Below are 19,843 nucleotides of genomic sequence, written 5' to 3' on the forward strand. Positions count from 1 at the left end.
CTCAGACTCGGGACCAGTTATGTCCTCTTGGTAGGTCACATGCTCATCTTGATCCATGAGTAATACATCACCTTAATCAGTTATGAGATATCCATATCTCTCAGGTAGGTGATGTATCCTACTTGACCTATGTTGGTCTTGTTCTACTTGAGAAGGTTGCTCTTCCATAACTACTTGTGTTTCCTGCTCTAATTCCTCCATAGGTATATCAATGCTTTGTGATTCTTGAATTTCTTCAAGCTCTACTTTCCTCCCATTGATTCCTTTGGAAATAAAACCCTTTTCTAGGAAAACTCCAGTTCGAGCAAAAAACACTATGCCCTCCGAAGGATTGTAGAAGTAATAGCCTCTTGTTTCTTTAGGATATCCCACAAATAAGCATTTGTCAGATTTGGGCTCAAGCTTAGTTGAAATTTGTCATTTCACATAAACTTCACAACCCCAAATCTTCATGTAAGACATATGTGGTTTCTTACCACTCCATATCTCATATGGTGTCTTCTCAACCTTTTTGAATGGAACACGGTTAAGTGTGTAAGTTGTTGTCAATAGTGCATGTCCCCAAAAGGAGTTTGGAATATCGGCATGACTCATCATGAATCGGACCATGTCTAACAAGGTTCAATTTCTTCTCTCAGATACACCATTCCTTTGGGGTTTTCTAGGAGGAGTAAGTTGGGATAGAATCCCACACTCTTTCAGATGCTCATCAAACTCTAGGCTTAAATACTCACCACCTCGATCTGATAGAAGAGTTTTATTATTCTTACCTAGTTGGTTTTGTACTTCATTCTTGAATTCCTTGAACTTTTCAAAGGTCTCTGATTTGTGTTTCATTAAATAAATATAACCATATCTACTGAAATCATCAGTAAATGTGATGAAGTACTGAAAACCCCCTCTGGCTGGTATGTTCAGTGGTCCACATACATCAGTATGTATGAGGGTCAAAAGATCATTAGGTCTTTCACCTTTTCCTGTGAATGGAGACTTTGTCATCTTTCCAATTAAACAAGATCTGCATGTCCCATATGATTCATAATCAAAAGGTCCAAGAGTCCATCTTTATGGAGTTTGGAAATGCGTTTCTCATTTATGTGGCCTAATCGACAATGCCAAAGGTAAGTTGGATTTAATTCATTAGGTTTCCTTCTTTTAGTATTAATGTTATAAATATGCATTTCAAAGTCAATGGCATATAGCCCATTGTTCATTTGTGCAGTAGCATAGAATATATCATTCAAATAAATGGAGCAACAATTGTTCTTTATTATAAATGAAAAACCAAACTTGTCCAAACAAGAAACAAAAATAATATTCCTGCTAATTGCAGGAACATGATAACAGTTCTCTAACTGAATTATTAAACCACTAGATAAAGTCAATACATAAGTTCATATGGTTAAAGCAGCAACCTTTGCTCCATTGCCAACTCGTAGGTTAACTTCACATTTTGCCAAATCTCTACTCCTTTTTATCCCTTGCACATTGGTACAAATGTGAGAACCGCATCCAATATCTAATACTCATGATGCAGAAGTAGATAAATTAATTTCAATAACAAAAATACCTGAAGTTGAAGTCTCTACTCCATTCTTCTTATCTTCCAGGTACTTTGGGCAGTTTCTCTTCCAGTGTCTGGTCTTACCGTAATGGAAGAATGTGCCTTCCTTTGTTATTCCTCCACTAGGCTTCAAAGAAGGAGTTTTGGGTTTGGGTTTGGCAACTTCTTTGCCTTTCCCTTTACCACCCTGCTAGGTGGGTCTTTTGTTCTGTGTCTTTCCATTTCTGATCATCAGAATGGACTTTCCTTTTGACATCAGATTCTGCTCAGCAGTTCTTAACATGACTAGCAGTTCAAGAAGATATTTGTCCATATCATTCATATTGAAATTAAGCAAAAATTGACTGAAGCTATCTGGCAACGATTTCAAGATCAAATCAGTTGCAAGTTCCTTTCCAAGGGGAAAACCCAACCTCTCAAGGTTCTCCATATACCCAATCATCTTGAGCACATGGGGACTTACAAGGGCTCCCTCAGCTAACTTTCCTTGAAAAAGGGCTTTTGAAACTTCAAACCGTGCATGCCTTGCTTGCTCTTGACAGAGAATCTTCAGGTGTTCGATCATATCGAACGCTGCCATATTCTCATTTTGGTTTTTGCAACTATGAGTTCATGGTAGCTAGCATGAGGCAAGCAGTTTCATTGGCATCATCGACATGCTTCTTATAAGCATCTCTTTCTTCCATAGGTGCAGAACTAGGAGGTTCCTCTTTAGGAACAGGTTTCTCCAAGACATACAACTTTCTATCATGCTTGAGGATAATCCTCAAATTTCGGTGCCAATCCAGAAAATTTGTCCCAGACAATTTTTCCTTATCAAGGATTGATCGTAAAATTTTGTTAAAGGTGTTTGTTGTCATTGTAATCCACATGAAAATAATGAAAATATAAGTATCAATAACATATTTAATTAGGCCTTTAATTAAATATGCTCCCACTATTTTACTCAAAACAAATTTCCCTCATCATTTGATTCGGAAAATCCCGTTGGAAGATTTTCTAGTGGGTCGAGATCCACATTTCACTTTGTTTTAAGTCCGTGTAGGCGGATTACACAAAACTAGGTTATTTAGGTAGGAACTCCTTCCAATTGTATCTAATATAACTCTAGAATATTTTAGTTGGGTGAATAACTCTTTATTCCAATCCATCACATGGATCATTTCCAACTCTTGCTTCTAAACGTATATAATCTTATTACAATTTGTTTAGTTAAGTTTGGTCCATTATTTTAGCAATTGGATATTACAATTATCCCATCACACCTTACTAATATAGAACATGCATCTCGCGTAGGCGAAACCTACATTATTCGATACTAGTCTTGATGAGTGTTAAAACTTGGAAAGCATAAACTTAATATTTAATTTGAGGGAATTTGCAATTATTCTGATCTCACCGGTTTATTTATCATATAAACCGTCTCTCACATGCATCAACATACATTCACATGCATCAACATACATACAAAATGAAACAATTATGGCTCCTAGCACAATTGTTCTCCCAAGCCAATGAGAGAACCTAAGCTAACCTAATAACGATCTAAGCTTATCCAAGCAAGATATTCAAGGTTGTCCTCCTTTAATATTGTATTCTACTATTTATTCATAACATTACATTACATAAAAGAAACCCGTTTTACATACGAGGGAGTGAGATGAGAAAAGAAGTTACATTAAGAGACTAAAAGAGAGGCAGGACATACAGGTCGTATTTTAAAATGCCATAACAAAATAAAGGAAAACTAAGGCCATAATCGATCACCACATGACAATAATAATAAACACATTATTATTATTAATTTAAATTCTACTAATTAATTAAACCAAATTAAATTTTGGCGACTGATCATACTACGCAGAGTTAGTCGGGGTTCCGCTGCCCGGTCACAACCCCTGGCTAACTCTGCGCAATTGAAATCGACGCACTCAGAACCCTAATCGCATAACTCTTTGACATCATAACCCGTGTACCGTCATGAACCCTAATGCACCAATTTCATACTATCAAATACACCTCGATTGTTAATTCAGTATGATTGATCAACACGTCATTGCTTCACCATACTTTCGTTGGATTCTGAAGCAAATGACCATTGATCGCTCAAATGAAAACAACCATTAAGTGTTTAAATGAATGAAACAGAAACATTATATCATATATACTGTATTTTGCATCAGAATTACTTATATCATATATATAACTTGATCGATCTCAATTGTGTAACCTACGGATGATCGATGTATCGCTGCTTCACCATACTAACGTCGGATTCCGAAGCATAGTTAACATCAATCATCCAAATCGTACACACATGATGCCAAATTTAATTACTCATTTACTATTTAATCCATTCTGTCTTTTAATCGTATTAATACAGAAAATACAGAAAATAAATAACTATCAGATGTTGTTAGCTCAAATTTCCGATGCCCACTTCAAATTACCAAAATTGAAAAACATCCACAGCTGGTTTCGACTAAGAAGTGATTCGACCAGCTGAGGATGGACCGACTTAGCTGATTGGATAAAGATCAAGCTTATAACTGAAATTTCGAAGCAGTTCCTTATGGAGCAGTTAGAAAATAGATTCAATCAGAGATTTGAAATTTAAATAAAGGAGGGAAGATTACCTTCGTTAGAAACCACAAGGATACACGTGGAAGCAGAGTGAGCGAACATATACATGCAGGGCGCCACGTGTATCGACGTGATTGAATAACCATCAAAGCGGTTATTTCGATCCAGTATAAATATAGAGTCTTAGTGTTAGAAAAGTGTGTGTCAAATTGTGTACAAAAATCTGCAAATTTACTAAGTATTCGTGTGAAGAAGAACTGTAAAACGCAGAATGTACATTATCTACACCATTGTTTAATCATTTCAAAGTATTATAAATTTGTCTTTACTTTCTCTCAGAAGCGTCATTCCTTGTTCTTTACTCTTAAACACTTTATTTTTTACTTCGTTATTTACAAGTTTAAAGATCCTTAGTTCCTTTCCTTACCCTGAACTTTTACCTTACAGTCTTAAAGATTTCAGCGCTTACAAACCTTTTTGATTACTTTCAACCCTTTACAATCCATGTCGTTTACTTCATTTTTCTTTAATAGTTCTAAATATTAATTTAAGATTTTTCTTTTGTTCAAGTCACTCTTTTGTCCTTAGTTTTATTTAATACTTTGATTTGATGTTTAGTTCAATCACTTATTAACGTTACGTTTACGAGAAATTTAGCACATGTCCTAGGATCAATCCGATTGATCATGTGAGTGACCAAATTTAGAAATTTGGAAGATCAGCGGTTGTTTACCATTTTTCAAGGTAAACAAATTGGCACGCCCAGTGGGACCAGTGCTAACGTTCTATTTGATTGTTAAGTTTTGTTTGACAAAAGAATCGTTGTATGCTTTTAAGAAGTGGTAAAATAGCCATAAACGAAGAATGAGAAACAGGGAGAGAATCATAGACGGGGATGGCGAATATGAATCCGCCATAAACTCAGAATTCTCAAAACTCATCAACTAGCAGCGTAATACCTCTTTCTTCTTCGATAGGGACAAACATGGGCACGCTTGAGGAGGACCTCACCATTAACCAGATCCCACAAAATCAAGGGGGAATAGTGGTACCTCTTAGGATCGAACCACATGTACCCAAGGAACCAAGGGTGTTAATGGTAAATAGGAATCAAAACGCCGATGATATCATACGGCAAGTTCAACATGATGATGTGGCAGCGGATAATAACCTAGCAGCTATAGTCGAGAGAATTATGGTTCGAAATGGGGTAAATTTCGGTCTTAGATGACCAAATTATACATCGCCTTTGACAGAATATGTCTTACAGACAGATGCCCCCCTGAGGACCAAAATCCCCAAAGTCACCAAGTTTGTCAGAGATACTACTGAGTCTATTGTCGAACACGTGGCAAAATATCTAATTGAAGCTGGAGATATGTCAAATAACGAGAATCTTCGGATGAAATTTTTCCAAGTTCTCTTACCAAGAATGCTTTTACATGGTTCACAACTTTGCCCTAGAATTTGGTCCATTCATGGAACCAGCTAGAAAGAATGTTCCATGAACATTTCTACATGGGGCAAACGAAGATAAGTTTGAAAGAGTTGGCTAGTGTCAGACGAAAATTCACTGAGCCAATTGACGACTACCTGAATAGATTTCGACTACTCAAAGCCAAGTGTTTTACGCAAGTGCCAGAACATGAGTTGGTCGAAATGGCCGCTGGGGGCCTTGACTATTCGATTAGAAAGAAATTGGATACTCAATACCTAAGGGATATGGCCCAGTTGGCTGACAGAGTTCGACAGGTAGAACGTTTAAAACAAGAAAAGGCTAGAACAAACAAAGGTAAAATGGTAGCCTATGTCGATTTTAGGGAAGATCACGAAGATTCAGGCCATGAAGTTCCAGACTTCAATGATAGTGAGATCAATCTTGCTGAACTGACACAGGGGCCACCATATGTGTGCAATGTTTTGGCCCCTTCGAACGGGAGAAACCATGTCGAACCTGAAAAGAATGACAGGTTTCCTAAGAAAACATATACCTTCGACATTACAAAATATGACGAAATTTTCGACCTACTGGTTAAAGATGGTCAAATGATAGTACCTTCGGGTGCTAAAGTACCCCCTTTAGAACAAAGAAAGAAACAAGGGTTTTGTAAATACCATAGTTTTTTGGGTCATAAAACGTCTTAATTTTGTTTTTTAGGGATCTGGTGCAGAAGGCAATTCAGGAGGGAAGACTCAAGTTCGGTGATAAGCCACGGAGCCAGATGAAAATCGACTTTGATCCTCTATAAATTGCTGAAGCTCATTATGCTGAGTCAAAGGAGGTGAATTTCATTGAAGTTGCTGATGATTTTTGTATGATCGAAGTTACTGAAGACTTTGACCATGGGCCTGTCATGGTTAAAGTACATGAGTACTTCGAGCAGGCACCTCTTGACAGTTTGGTCGTAAGGGGTACAGAGGACATCGAGAAAGAAAATGTTGAAGCCTCAGATGTCGAGGATGCTAGAAATTCAAAGTTAGTGATGATCACTAAAGAGACCGCTGATAGTTTCATTCAGTTGGATGAGGCCACTGACAGCCTTCAAAAACAATTCCAAAAGCTGGCTATTACTGAGGATATCCACATGGAAGTTAATATGGTAGAGGTATCTTAAGAAGTCTCAATGGGAGTCGATGATGAAGGTAAACCAGAGGAATACAACAAGGTCGTCTTCCCTCAGGAAGAAGAAACATTGTCAGACTTCCTCTGAAGGTGCCAAAAGAAGAAATCGGAAGGGATGTTATACCCCAGGTGCAGTGTTGTCTTCGACAAAAAGGCAGCTCAAAATCTGGAGGGGGTTAGGAGAGTGAATCACCAAAATGGCCATAAAGCCATCCAAAATAATCAAGTGGGTAAGCCAGAAAGGTTCTTTGATCCCAGGAGATATCCTGATCCTAGGCGCCCTATGGTGAAGTTGAGTGAAACCAAACAAGCTGGACGAAACTTCTAACCCATGACGTTTAAGCCAAGCATCGAAGGGTCAGATGGGAAGTGGTTCAAGTAGGTTGAGGGGAGAACACGTGGCCATGGCAAGTGGCAGAAGTTCGAGGTTGAAAGAGGTTCATCAATGGCCTATCACCAGGAATTCCGGTCCGACAAAAGGACCGCACATGTGTCCGAAAACTATAAAGGAAAGAATCCCATGACGAGGTCCCAATGGGGAAGAGAACAGAGAAGGCGAAAAGCCAAAAGATAAGATGGCGAAATGGACCAGGATGAATCAAGTACCAACGTGGTGGTGAAGAAAAAGGATGGCCCTAACTTCACTAAAAGAGATCCCAAGATTTCAAGCAAGACGGCCGGAGAAAATCAGATGGCTGCTAAAAAATTAGTTATTAACTGACAACTTCGACTCTGGTTCGGAGGATTCCTTAGACATTCTGGTCGGAGTGGTCTCCGTGATGCCCAGAGAATTCAATCGGATCACCAAAGTCGATGATAATGATAGTATCACCGAAAGGTAAATGGCCGCCCACAAACCGGTCTGTTACAATATAATGAACAATGGTTGTGTCGAAGAGCATAATGCTTTTTTCGAGAGACCCAGTGACACCATGAAGATCCATTTGAAACCCCTCTTCATCACCGGAAAAGTCGAAAACATCCCAGTTAACAAAATACTGGTAGATTGTGGAGCGACTGTGAATCTGATGCTCCATCGCATGTTAGCGAAAATCGGCAAATATGACACTGATGCCAAACCTCATAATATGGTGTTGACCAACTATGAAGGCAAAGTAGGATCCACCTTGGGGGATATCCAAGTTGAATTGACTGTAGGAACTGTCACTAGGTCCAAAATGTTCATGATTGTGGAAACGAAGGCAAACTACAACATGTTGCTGGGAAGAGAATGAATCCATGGAGTCGGAGCAGTCCCATCTTCGATGCACCAAAGGATTATAATTTGGCGTCCAGATGGCATTGTTGAAAATATAGAGGCGGATCACGGGTATTTCAAAACCCCTATTAATCATGTCGACAGACGCCAATTCGACAAGCACTTAACCACTATAGCCCCTTGTGATTCGGCTGAGTTTTCGTTCACCCCTGATGACAACGTCTACTGTTCCTTATCACTCCACCCCCACTATGGGTTTCGGTGGGATAGAGAGGTAGTGGGCGAAGACAACTTCGGATATTTAGGAGTAGCCGGAATTGACCCCACATGATGGGGAAGTGAATTCAGTGATGATGACTGAGTTCGCAGCATTAAAGAGGATTTCGGCCTACATAGCCGAAAACAAGTAGCAATTGGCCTTAGAGATCGAAATAAAAAACATGGCTGTCGAAGCCAGGGAAATTTCCCCACACGTAGGTCCTGGAAAAGACTTTGACCGAAGACCACCTAACGAAGGTCAAGATGAAGAGCAAGACCAGAGGCTTGACGCGATCTATGATGACGAGCCTTTGGGTTTCGAGAAGGACCCGCTAGCGACCAATGTTAAGATATTGGCTCAAGATCCCCTCGAAGAAGTAGACTCGGGAGAGGGGGTAATAAAAAGGCCAACTTACACCAGTGCCAACATCCATCCTTAACTCAAGGTCGAAGTGGTCCAGTTGCTAAGAGAGTTTAAAGATTGCTTTGCATGGGACTATGACGAAATGCCCGGTTTAAGCAGGGAGCTGGTCGAATTAAAATTACCGATCAAACCTGGGAAAAAGCCGGTGAAGCAAAATCCAAGACGATTTGCCCCATCAATATTTTCGAAAATCAAGGAGGAAGTTGAAAGACTTCTCCGTTGTAAATTCATTCGTACTGCCAGGTATGTCGAATGGTTAGCTAATATTGTGCCAGCTGTAAAAAAGAGTGGTACGTTAAGGGTTTGCATAGATTTTAGAGATTTGAATACTGCAACCCCAAAAGATGAATACTTAATGATAGTGGTGGAAATGTTGGTCGATTATGTCGCAGGTTATGAATATCTAAGCATGCTCAACGGGTATTCTGGGTACAATCAAATATTCATTGCCGAAGAAGATATCCCAAAAACGGAATTTCGTTGCCCTGGAGCCTTAGGTACCTATGAATGGGTAGTGATGCCTTTCGGTTTGAAAAATGCATGGGAAACTTACCAAAGTGCGATGAATCCGATCTTCCATGATTTCATAGAAACTTTCATGCAAATCCATATAGACGATATTGTTGTGAAGTCTATTTCGGGGAAAGGTCATATAGAACACCTTCGAATATCTTTTGAATGAATGAGAAAATATGGTTTAAAAATGAACCCTCTAAAATGTGCTTTTTGTGTGCAGGCTGGGGATTTTCTAGGTTTTGTGGTCCATAAAAAAGGGATCGAAATAAACCAGAATAAAACCAAAGCTATCATGGAAGCGAAAGAGCCATCAACAAATAAAGGTTTGCAGCCACTGCTGGGCAAGATCAATTTCCTAAGGAGATTTATCTCAAACCTTAGTGGGAAGACACAAGCATTTTCGCCTTTGCTTCGACTCGACAAGGAAGTGTTCGAATGGGGGGAAGCTCAGCAAGTGGCGTTCGATAAGATCAAAGTGTACTTGAGCCACCCACCAATTTTGACGCCACCTTGTAGAAATAAAAGTATGAGATTGTACATATATGCATCTGATAAAACCTTAGGGAGCATGTTAGCACAGGAGGATGATAATGGTGTCGAAAGAGCCATTTATTACCTCAGTAGGGTTTTAAACGATGCAGAAACTAGATATAGCATGATTGAAAAGTTGTGTTTATGCTTATATTTCTCCTGTACAAAATTGAAGCATTATATTAAACCTGTTGACGTGTATGTTTCATCTCATTATGATATTATTAAACATATGTTATCTAAACCAATTTTGCATAGTCGAATTGGGAAATGGGCATTAGCATTAACTGAATTTTCCTTAACATATAAGCCATTAAAAGTTGTGAAAGCCCAAGTGGTAGCAGACTTCATAGTTGGTCACTCCATTGACGCCGACGCTTTGAACTATGTTTAATTAGGGCCGTGGAAGTTGTACTTCGACGGATCTAGCCATAAAAATGGCACAGGTGTCGGATTATTTCTCCAAATAAAATTCCAACGACATTCCAATATAAAGTAGAAGGCATTTGTTCAAATAATGAAGTTGAATACGAAGACCTCATAGCAGAACTTGAAATGTTGTTGGAATTAGGGGCAAGTCGGGTCGAGATAATGGGAGACTCAGAGTTAGTCATAAAACAGATCACGAAAGAATATAGGTGTGTTAAGGAGAATCTGGTCATGTATTTTATAATCTCCAGTCGATTGTTAAAAAAGTTCGAAATGGTTTATATTCGACATATACCACGAATAGAAAACATGATAGCTAATGACCTGGCTCAAATTGCATCTGGGTACAAAATTTTGAAGGAAAAGTTGTACAAAGTCATAGAAGTCAGAGGAAAGGTGATGGCAACTAGATTAACTCCCTTGGATTTAGAAAAGACAAGATTAGGATGTGCTGATGAAGGAAATTTCGAAATATTGGCAATAGACAGTTTGGCGGATAAAGACTGCAGAAAGCCAATAGTAGCATACCTACAGAATCCTACAGCCTCTATTGATCGAAGAACCAGGTATCGAGCATTGAGTTACGTTCTTTTGGGTTCAGAGTTGTTAAGAAATCTCCCGAAGGAATTTTGCTGAAATGCCTTAGTGAGTCAGAGGCACACTTTTCCCTTTCAACTATACATAGTGGAACATGTGGGGCACACCAAGTCGGTCATAAGATGAAATGGCTTTTATTTTGGCAAGGAGTGTATTGGCCTACTATGCTGAAAGACTGTGCTGAATTCGCAAAAGGATGTCAAGAGTGCCAGGTGCATGCAGGCATACAACATGTACCTGCAAGTGAATTACATTTGATCATCAAACCATGGCCATTTAGAGGTTGGGTTTTGGACTTGATTGGGGAAATTCGACCTCCCTCATCAAAAAGTCAAAGATATATATTGGTAGGAGTTGATTATTTCACAAAATGGATTGAAGTCATACCCTTGCCAAATGTGAGCCAAGAGGATGTGATCGAATTCATTGAAAAGCATATTATTTATAGGTTTGGAATTCCAGAAACAATCACAACGGATCAAGGATCAGCGTTTACTGGTCGGAAAATGCAGGAATTCGCCACGGACATAGGTTTCAAATTGTTAACGTCAACACCCTATTATGCTCGGGCCAATGGACAAGTCGAAGATGCCAATAAGGTGATCATTGGTCTGATTAAAAAACATGTAAGGAAGAAGCCTAAGAATTGGCACAAGACTCTGGACCAAATTTTATAGGTATGTCGTACGTCTCCTAAAGAGGCTACTAAGTCGACCCCCTTTCGCCTAACTTTTTGCCAGGATGTTATCTTGCCAGTAGAAATCCACCTACAATCCCTAAGGATTCAGAGACAACATGAACTCCCAACGGAGTCATATTTGAGCATGATGTTGGATGAATTGGTCGATTTGGACGAGAAAAGGTTAAGTGCCTTAGAATTACTAAGGCAGCAAAAGAAAAGGATAGAAGTCTCTTATAATAAGAAAGTGAAATTTAAAAGTTTTACGCTTGGAGATTTGGTATGGAAAGTGATCCTTCCAATGGATCGAAAGGATAGAGCCTTGGGGTAGTGGTCCCCAAAATGGGAAGGCCCTTTCCAAATTATGCAGATCTTTTCTAATGGTGCCTATGAGATCGAAGAGCTCAGCGAAGATAAGAGGATTCTAAGAGTAAACGGGAAATATTTGAAAAAATACAAACCGACATTCCAAGAAGTAAAAATAAGAGACGAGTAATCGCGTAAATAAATCAAAAGCCAAAATGGTCAAAGTTCCAAAATGGTAATAATAAAGTCATAAGGCCAGAAGACCAATATTCATTACAAGGAGAAATTTTTTTACATCATCAGACAAATAAGAATAGCATTAAAAGGGAAGATTGACTTTAATCTGAAGATACTTGACTTTGAGGAGCTCCGGCCATTTTTCTCACAAAGATCTCTTTGAGCGCAGGAGTTTGACGTCTGATTCAAGTTGTCGAGCTTTTTCGACAAACTCCATGCCAAGTGATAGATCCCGAGCCATTGAAGCGTCATCAAATTTCAACAGTTGTTGCTTGTCCGTTTTAGTATCAGAGATTTTGGCCTGCAGTTTTAATATTTGTTGTCTCCAGGAAGCGATGTTGCGATCATGAGCATCAACCTTATCTTTATTCTTTTGCTTGGTCTGTTTCGACTCCATTGCCTTATTGGTATATTCGGTAGCAGCATCCCAAGTTGCAGCCTCAGAACCAGATTTTTTCTCTATTTCCCCCGTAAGGGGAGGTAGCAACTTATGGTCTGCAACAGCTTGGTCGATCATGGTCCCTATCTCTAGAATAATGTTCTCCACTTCAGGGGAAGCTTCTAGCAAGTCAACCTGGCTAAGAAGAGCTTTCAGAGTTAAAGGGGCAGAAGGATCAGCCAGCAGCAACAGAAATAAGTCACCCTTAAAGACTTTGTCCTTGATTTTAGAAAGGATTTCGCCCGCAGGGGTGCTCGAAGGATGATCTTCTGACACTGAAGTTTTATGACTTTGATCAGAAGAACTCTCCATACAATTTAGCATCGCCTTTAAATACTCTAGTGGCTGACTTCGCTTCAAGATATCCAACTTTTCTGCAGAAAGAGCACCAATGCTACTTGACGAAACGCCAATCGTCGGATTGTCAGCCATTGCAGGAATTGAGTTCGAGCATGTTCTTCACCTGCATTGACTTTTCCTTTTGTTTGGCCCTCGATGTTATCAGGGTTAGTCACCAGATTTCCTTCAGCCGTTTCTTCTACCACCATGTCTTCGACGCCTCATCCTTCACCCTGGGGCTCATTCATTTCTTCCGCTGTATGTAGACCAGCCCCAGGGGTTTCCTCATCCTCAGCTAGTTCATCCTCAGCCATAGGGACGGGATTACCTTGGGCCTTGTTTTCTTCGCTCGAGTCAGTCTCATGACCAGAGTCACTGGTATGATAATGTTGAGTAGTGGTTTTTGGTGGCGAAGCATCGATATTACCGGTTGGAGGCTGATTAATCTTGCTCATGGACCCCTTTTCAGAGGATGGTCGATAGGTAAGTTCGCCAGCGCTGTTCAAAACATCTGGCACAGAGGTAGGCTTGGAGGAAGAAGTTTTCTTGGGAAGAATAATAGTACTCGCGTCGCCCCAAAATCAATACAATCAGAAGGTGTAAATGAATAAAAGAGGCAAACAAGTGAAATAAAGTGAAGAGAAGTGTGTGGTACCTTATAACCTTCCACCCCGGGGCTAGAATTGTCGCTCTCACTTTGAGCCGCTGCTACTCTTGCCATTTCCTCAGGAGTAGTTTCTTGGATAACAAGCGCAACGGGCCTTTTTCTTGAGAGTTTTGTGTTTGGTTGATTCGGAGGATCGATGGGTTTCAACCGTGGCTTCTTTTTCCTCGAAGTGAGATCCGGAACAGGCGACAAGTCATCTTCGTTAGAATCACGACGATGGGGGTAGCAGCAGGTTTTCAGATTTTTAGGGGACTCACCCGAGGTTTTCGAGCAACCTGGACCAAGCATTAAATGTTACATCATCAATGTATAACAAGGATAAAGGAACAAGGAAAGAGAGGTACCTTTTCAGGTTTTCTACTTCCTTCAACCTTCGAGTCGATGAGTCTTTTGTTGGTGTGTTTTTTGGGGGGGATCTTGATAGCTAGGCAAAAAAAAGAAGAAATGGTCAACGTTAGCCAAAAGCAAGTCAAAGGGAATCTACTTCGAAGGAAGTCCTCTGTATCACACCTTCATATATGTTCGATTCGATTCAGACATCTTCGATTCCTATATGAATGTGCCCTTTGAAACTGCTTAAAGTGTGTTTAGTCGCAACCACCCGCTGAGCCTTTTTCTGAGATTGTTGTCGAAGGATTTTAATAGAGTCTCCACAAATGAACCAATCTGGAAATGGGGGTGCAAGAGCCACTCCAAAGTCATCATTTGGCAGTGGAGGAACTTTGGGGGAAATAGTTCAAGAGCCATTTCATAGCGTTTCTCGTGAGGAACGTATGAGGGAATCTTTAAAGTTTCCATTTTCTTTGAAAATTTCTCTTTGAGCGTAACATCGGCTTCACGGATGGTTCGACTAAGATCATCAAGGATTCGTACAGGCTGGCCAAAATCATCTCACTTAAGCAGACATCATGCCTCGCATGCAGTTGATTAGCCAGGGTGAGATATTTCTTGGCCACTTGTAATGATTTCGAGCAAAATACGGAGTGTGACAGTCACAGAGCCAGAAAATCTATATGCTCCACGTCGAAGACAGTTTAAGTGTCTTTATCATGGTAAAGGGCTATGTGTGTTGAATGCGCCGCTCTTGTAGTCGAAAAGGCAATAGTATCCATGGAATAACCATCAGGATCATAGGTGTGGCCAGTGAGTTTCAGCCCTGTGATAGCGGCCATGTCGATAAGAGTGGGTGTGACCATTCCACAAGGAAGGCGGAAGGTATAGTGTGTGTTATCCCAGAAGTACAGTGAAGAAACTAACATAGGGTTACTATAATCCAAATCCAATTTCGACAACATAATAAGGTCACATATCCCTATATCTTTCCAAGCCTGAGATTTTTGTTTCTCTATTTTGTTTAACCAATTGGAGTAATTAGTGGGATCTTTGAAAGTTGGGGTGGCACGAAAGGCTCTAAAACCATTGTTCATAAACCTCAAACCTATAGTGTTTTCAGTCTGGGTGTTTTTGGAAGAAGAAGTCCTAGGGTTTCTAGCATGTCCTATGGGTTTGCATTTATGGTAAGACAGAAGCAGAGTGAGCAAACATACACATGCAGGGCGCCACGTGTATCGACGTGATTAAAGAACCATCAAAAAGGTTATTTAGATCCATTATAAATATAGGGTCTTAGTGTTAGAAAAATGTGTGTCAAATTGTGTACAAAAATCTGCAAATTTACTAAGTATTCGTGTGAAGAAAAACTATAAAACGCAGAATGTACATTGTCTACACCATTGTTTAATCATTTCAAAGTATTATAAATTTGTCTTTACTTTCTCTTCAGAAACGTCCTTCCTTGTTCTTTACTCTCAAACACTTTATTTTTTACTCGTTATTTACAAGTTTAAAGATCCTTAGTTCCTTTCCTTACGCTGAACTTTTACCTTACAGTCTTAAAGATTTCAACGCTTACAAACCTTTTTTATTACTTTCAACCCTTTATAATCCCTGTCGTTTACTTCATTTTTCTTTAATAGTTCTAAATACTAATTTAAGATTTTTCTTTTATTCAAGTCACTCTTTTGTCCTTAGTTTTATTTAATACTTTGATTTGATGTTTAGTTCGATCATTTATCAACGTTACATTTACGAGAAATTTAGCACATGTCCTAGGATCAATCTGATGGATCCTGTGAGTGGCCAAATTTAGAAATTTGGAAGATCAGCGGTTGTTCACCATTTTTCAAGGTAAACAGATGTATGGTTTTGTAAGTGGCTCTGATACCACTAAAGGAGAATAGCGATCCAAAGCGCAACGGAAATTAAAAAATTTCTCCTTTAGTGATCCTTACAAATAGGCATGATCAGTGATAGAATCGTTACCTCTTATGGCGATCGAAACCCTTGATGTAGATGGAAGAAGTGATCATGAACGTTGAATGGTGACAACGCCTCTACTCAGTCCACATGAACGGATTCCTTCAGTCTCAATGCTAGCTGCTATGAGTGAAGACTTTGAGTGTGTGTGAGAGAGAGAGAGAGAGAGAGAGAGAGAAATGAAATTTTCATCTTTTTTTTCAGTGCTTCTGCACAAGGGTTCTATTTATAGAACCACTTGTGTGGGCTGCAAGCTAAAAAGCCCAATTAAGTGTATGTGGCCCATATCTTATGATATACCAAAATCACTTAAGCGCGTGGTACATTACCATATTTTGTATTCTACTTAAGTGCATCGTACCTTACGATATTCTACAATTAACTTAAGTGCACCGTACCTTACGGTGTTCCTTATTTACTTTATCTTTCATCAATTCGTCCTTTTGTGTGTGACCCTGTAGGTTCTCGCGACATTGGTAATTAGATTAAATCACGTATTTGATATAATAAACAGTGAGCGGTATCTAGAAACACATCACTGCTACCCAAGACACAAAAATTTCATGTGATCTGACAAATCCTTTTGTGATAATACTTATGTGTATAATTTCCCTTTTGTCCTTATGTCTATATTGAACACAAGGCATACACCGTGTCATCCTTGTCTAGTTTAATATTGGGCCCTTAGACATTTATCCTATTACGCAGGATGGACAAAATCCATCTAGGTCACTCATGTCCCTCAGCATGCTTCATGGAGTACCCATCAACTGTCTTTATGATCATCCAATTACGGACAATGTTTGATCAACAATAAAGCACTCGACTCTACATCTAGGGTCCATAGTGGTTTCAGGTCGAAGGGTGATATACACCACTATCACCATGAGAATAACTTATGATACTTTGCTTAACATTCTATATAGTATTCTCATAGTGGGTCAATCTAGTAGGAATATTACTCCTAATATTCATACCTATGTTTAAGACTTGATAACTCCTTATCCATGATCCATGAGATGTGATCATCAGTCTATATACATAATAGTCGTAATGCTTTAATATTAACCCACTTCACAACAAAGATCGACTACAAATACTTTAAGAATAGTGTCCTTATGTTTAATGGGATCTCATGATTAAGTCACACTTGATACATTAAATGGACTAGCTATTCAAGGGACTTGATTAAACAAACATAATAAAGAAAAAAAGCCTTTTATCATTAATAAATAATTTGATACAAGTAGAAAAAGTATTGGCCTCTAGGGCTTACACCAACACACGGTTGGTAGATGGAGAAAAGTGGATAATGCGATTGAGTTGTTCCATGAACCAAAACTCAAAATACTTGTCTTAAAATACACGAGGTTTGCATGAGAGTATACTAGGGAAAAACTTCTTCAATTTATTTGGTTTCTCATATGATTCGGGCAAAAAGCCCAAAAAGCATGAGTTTTACCTGTAATATAAAATGGAATCAGTACCTGAGAAGCCTAAATGATTGATTTCTATGTCTTCATCGGTGGTTTTGGAACATAAGTGCGATCGTCAGAGAAGCTAGGACCCTTAATGTCAGCAGCGGAGGGGACTTGGAATTGATTTTCTACGCTTGAGTTTGAAGAAGAAGTTATATTTAGAGTTTGAGTTTAAGAGAAAGTGAAAAAAGGTGTTGCAAAAAGTGAATTTTTTAGGGTTCTGGAGAAAGTAACGTTGCAAAGTGGAAGAGGATTATATAGGTGTTGAAATAAAACTTTTACAATTTTGCCTCTAAAATGAAACACTAAAGTTTTTATTATTGTTTTAAATCATTAGTAACTAATGATTTTCCCTTTATTTAATGTGGTTTTTTGTATGGCCCGCGATGTCTTTAAAAATCAGAACCATGATGGCAGTTAGTGACAGTTGATAGAAGGTGGACATGATAGCAGTGACGTGCACAAGATGGTCTGAATATTATTTATGAGTTTGTATTAAAAATGTCATCTTTCTGCCTTATTTTAGATATGATCGAAAAATGATATATTTGGGGGACATTTGTTAGCCTAAGATTTTTAGATTGGCACTTCGACACGAATGTGTGATATAAGAAATATAAACATGCAAATGTAGATAACCAAGTCATACTTTCGACATAAAGTCACAAATTCGATATGCTAACATTTCTGACGAATGTGGTGAGTTCGACTCGCCTATGAAATCATGTGTTTGGGACTTAGTATATTATTGAGTCCACGGGTTGGATGACTTAAAGACGTTTTCGATAGCATTGGATGTTTGAAAAGGTTCGAGTGCCGAGAACATGTGGAAACAACTTAGAAGACGAAAGTTCACGAAGCAGTATGCATGTCAGATGTTAAAGACGAAAGCACATAAAGCAGTATACGTGTTAGATTTTTAAGAGTTAGTTGTTGCTGGAAGTTGATAATGTATCTAGTATATAAGAGAATTTTGAATCTTTAGTTCTATAGTTGGAGGTTCACAATTCATTTTGATTTCTTTAAAATTAATGCATTTGATTCACTGAGAAATGTATCATGCATTTGATTCATGTGAGAAATGTATGAACACGTGTTCCATTTTGAATTCAAGCGTTTCAATTGTTTTATTATTGTTTACTTATTTACTTGTTTTATCAATTTAAACACTTTTATTTTATTTCTTTGGGTGTTTACATTAGAAATCCTTTCAGCACAAGTACATTTTCTCGAATGTTTTATACAAAACAGTCTTTAGTAAACTAAAACTCGTGATTATTTACTAACTCATCAGCCAGTTACCAAATACGATAGTTAGACATATACACTCTATCTTTAAAAAAAAATTAAAAGCACACATAGGAAGTGACTACCAACAAGTATCATAATCAAAAAAAATTGACATTGATTAATTTATCTGCACATGCATTTCTCTCTATAAAAATATAAATTATTTTGAATGTTAAGGAATGTATAATATGTAAAATACTTTTTCATTTAAGTAAAAGATTCCAATAAATAATATTCATATTGTAAAATTTATAAATAATCAATATTAAATCTATTTCAGGACAAATATTTGTCGGATTTTTCCATATTAACATATTCAATAGAAAATATAATTTTATACAATCTAGGGGCAAACTATAATATTAACTCTTTATCGGTTCGGGTTTGTTATTTTAAGTTGTGATAAACTATAAATATCTTTTTAGAGTATTCCAATTCACTTTCTATATTTTAAATCTAACCGTTTAAATCGACTATATATTTTTAACATAAAAGATATTTTTTTAAAAAAATTCAATAATTTTAAAGGATGATAAGCAAAAAGGCTCACTATAATTTGTTAATTGATTTTGTTTGGAATGTACGGAACAAAGTGGTCATTGTTTTGGGCTTGGGAGCCAGAGTGGTTATTAAATAGAACAAGTCATTAAGAAAACTAAAATAGAAAGATCGTGATTAAGCTTAATCGATCTAAGCTGTCGGAGATGATACTCAATATCGATAATGATTTACGGTATCAAACCAAATAAGTACAAGGGATTAACAAATCGATATGACAAGTTAGCACTTACTTAGATGTCTTATTGTCTAATGTATACCCTAACACACTACAACCGAGGAGGAAATATCTAATTCACGTGGGATCAATCATCAAAATGCAATGGTATATATATTGTGACGGTGCCCACCGACTCAAAGTACACTTGTACGGTACACATTCATTAAATTGTTATTTTATCATAGTAGCAGTGTATATTCTAACTATATATATTTTATATAGTTATGTTCTTTTTCTTATATACTTTTTATAAAAGTCCAAGAAATAAATTAGAAAAGAAAAATAGATAAAAAATAAGGGGACATTCAAGTCAAAATTTCAAAACTATCTAATTTTAAAATTCGATAACCCTAGTTTGTTTTTATTAAAGTTTAAAACAAATGGATATCCAACAACCACATAAAATTAGAGACTAATAAACTTAAGTTAGCTATCTTATATGCATAATGATTAGCTTTCATGTAAATATGAATCGTCAAAAAGTTTAAATTCCGCATCCTAAATATACACTTTTCGCATTTGTTCCTTAACTTCCAAGGAACAATAGAAGGTTTACTGAACACTTTCACC

Source organism: Lathyrus oleraceus, chromosome 7 (assembly GCF_024323335.1).
Source record: "Lathyrus oleraceus cultivar Zhongwan6 chromosome 7, CAAS_Psat_ZW6_1.0, whole genome shotgun sequence".
Classification (NCBI taxonomy): Eukaryota; Viridiplantae; Streptophyta; class Magnoliopsida; order Fabales; family Fabaceae; genus Lathyrus; species Lathyrus oleraceus.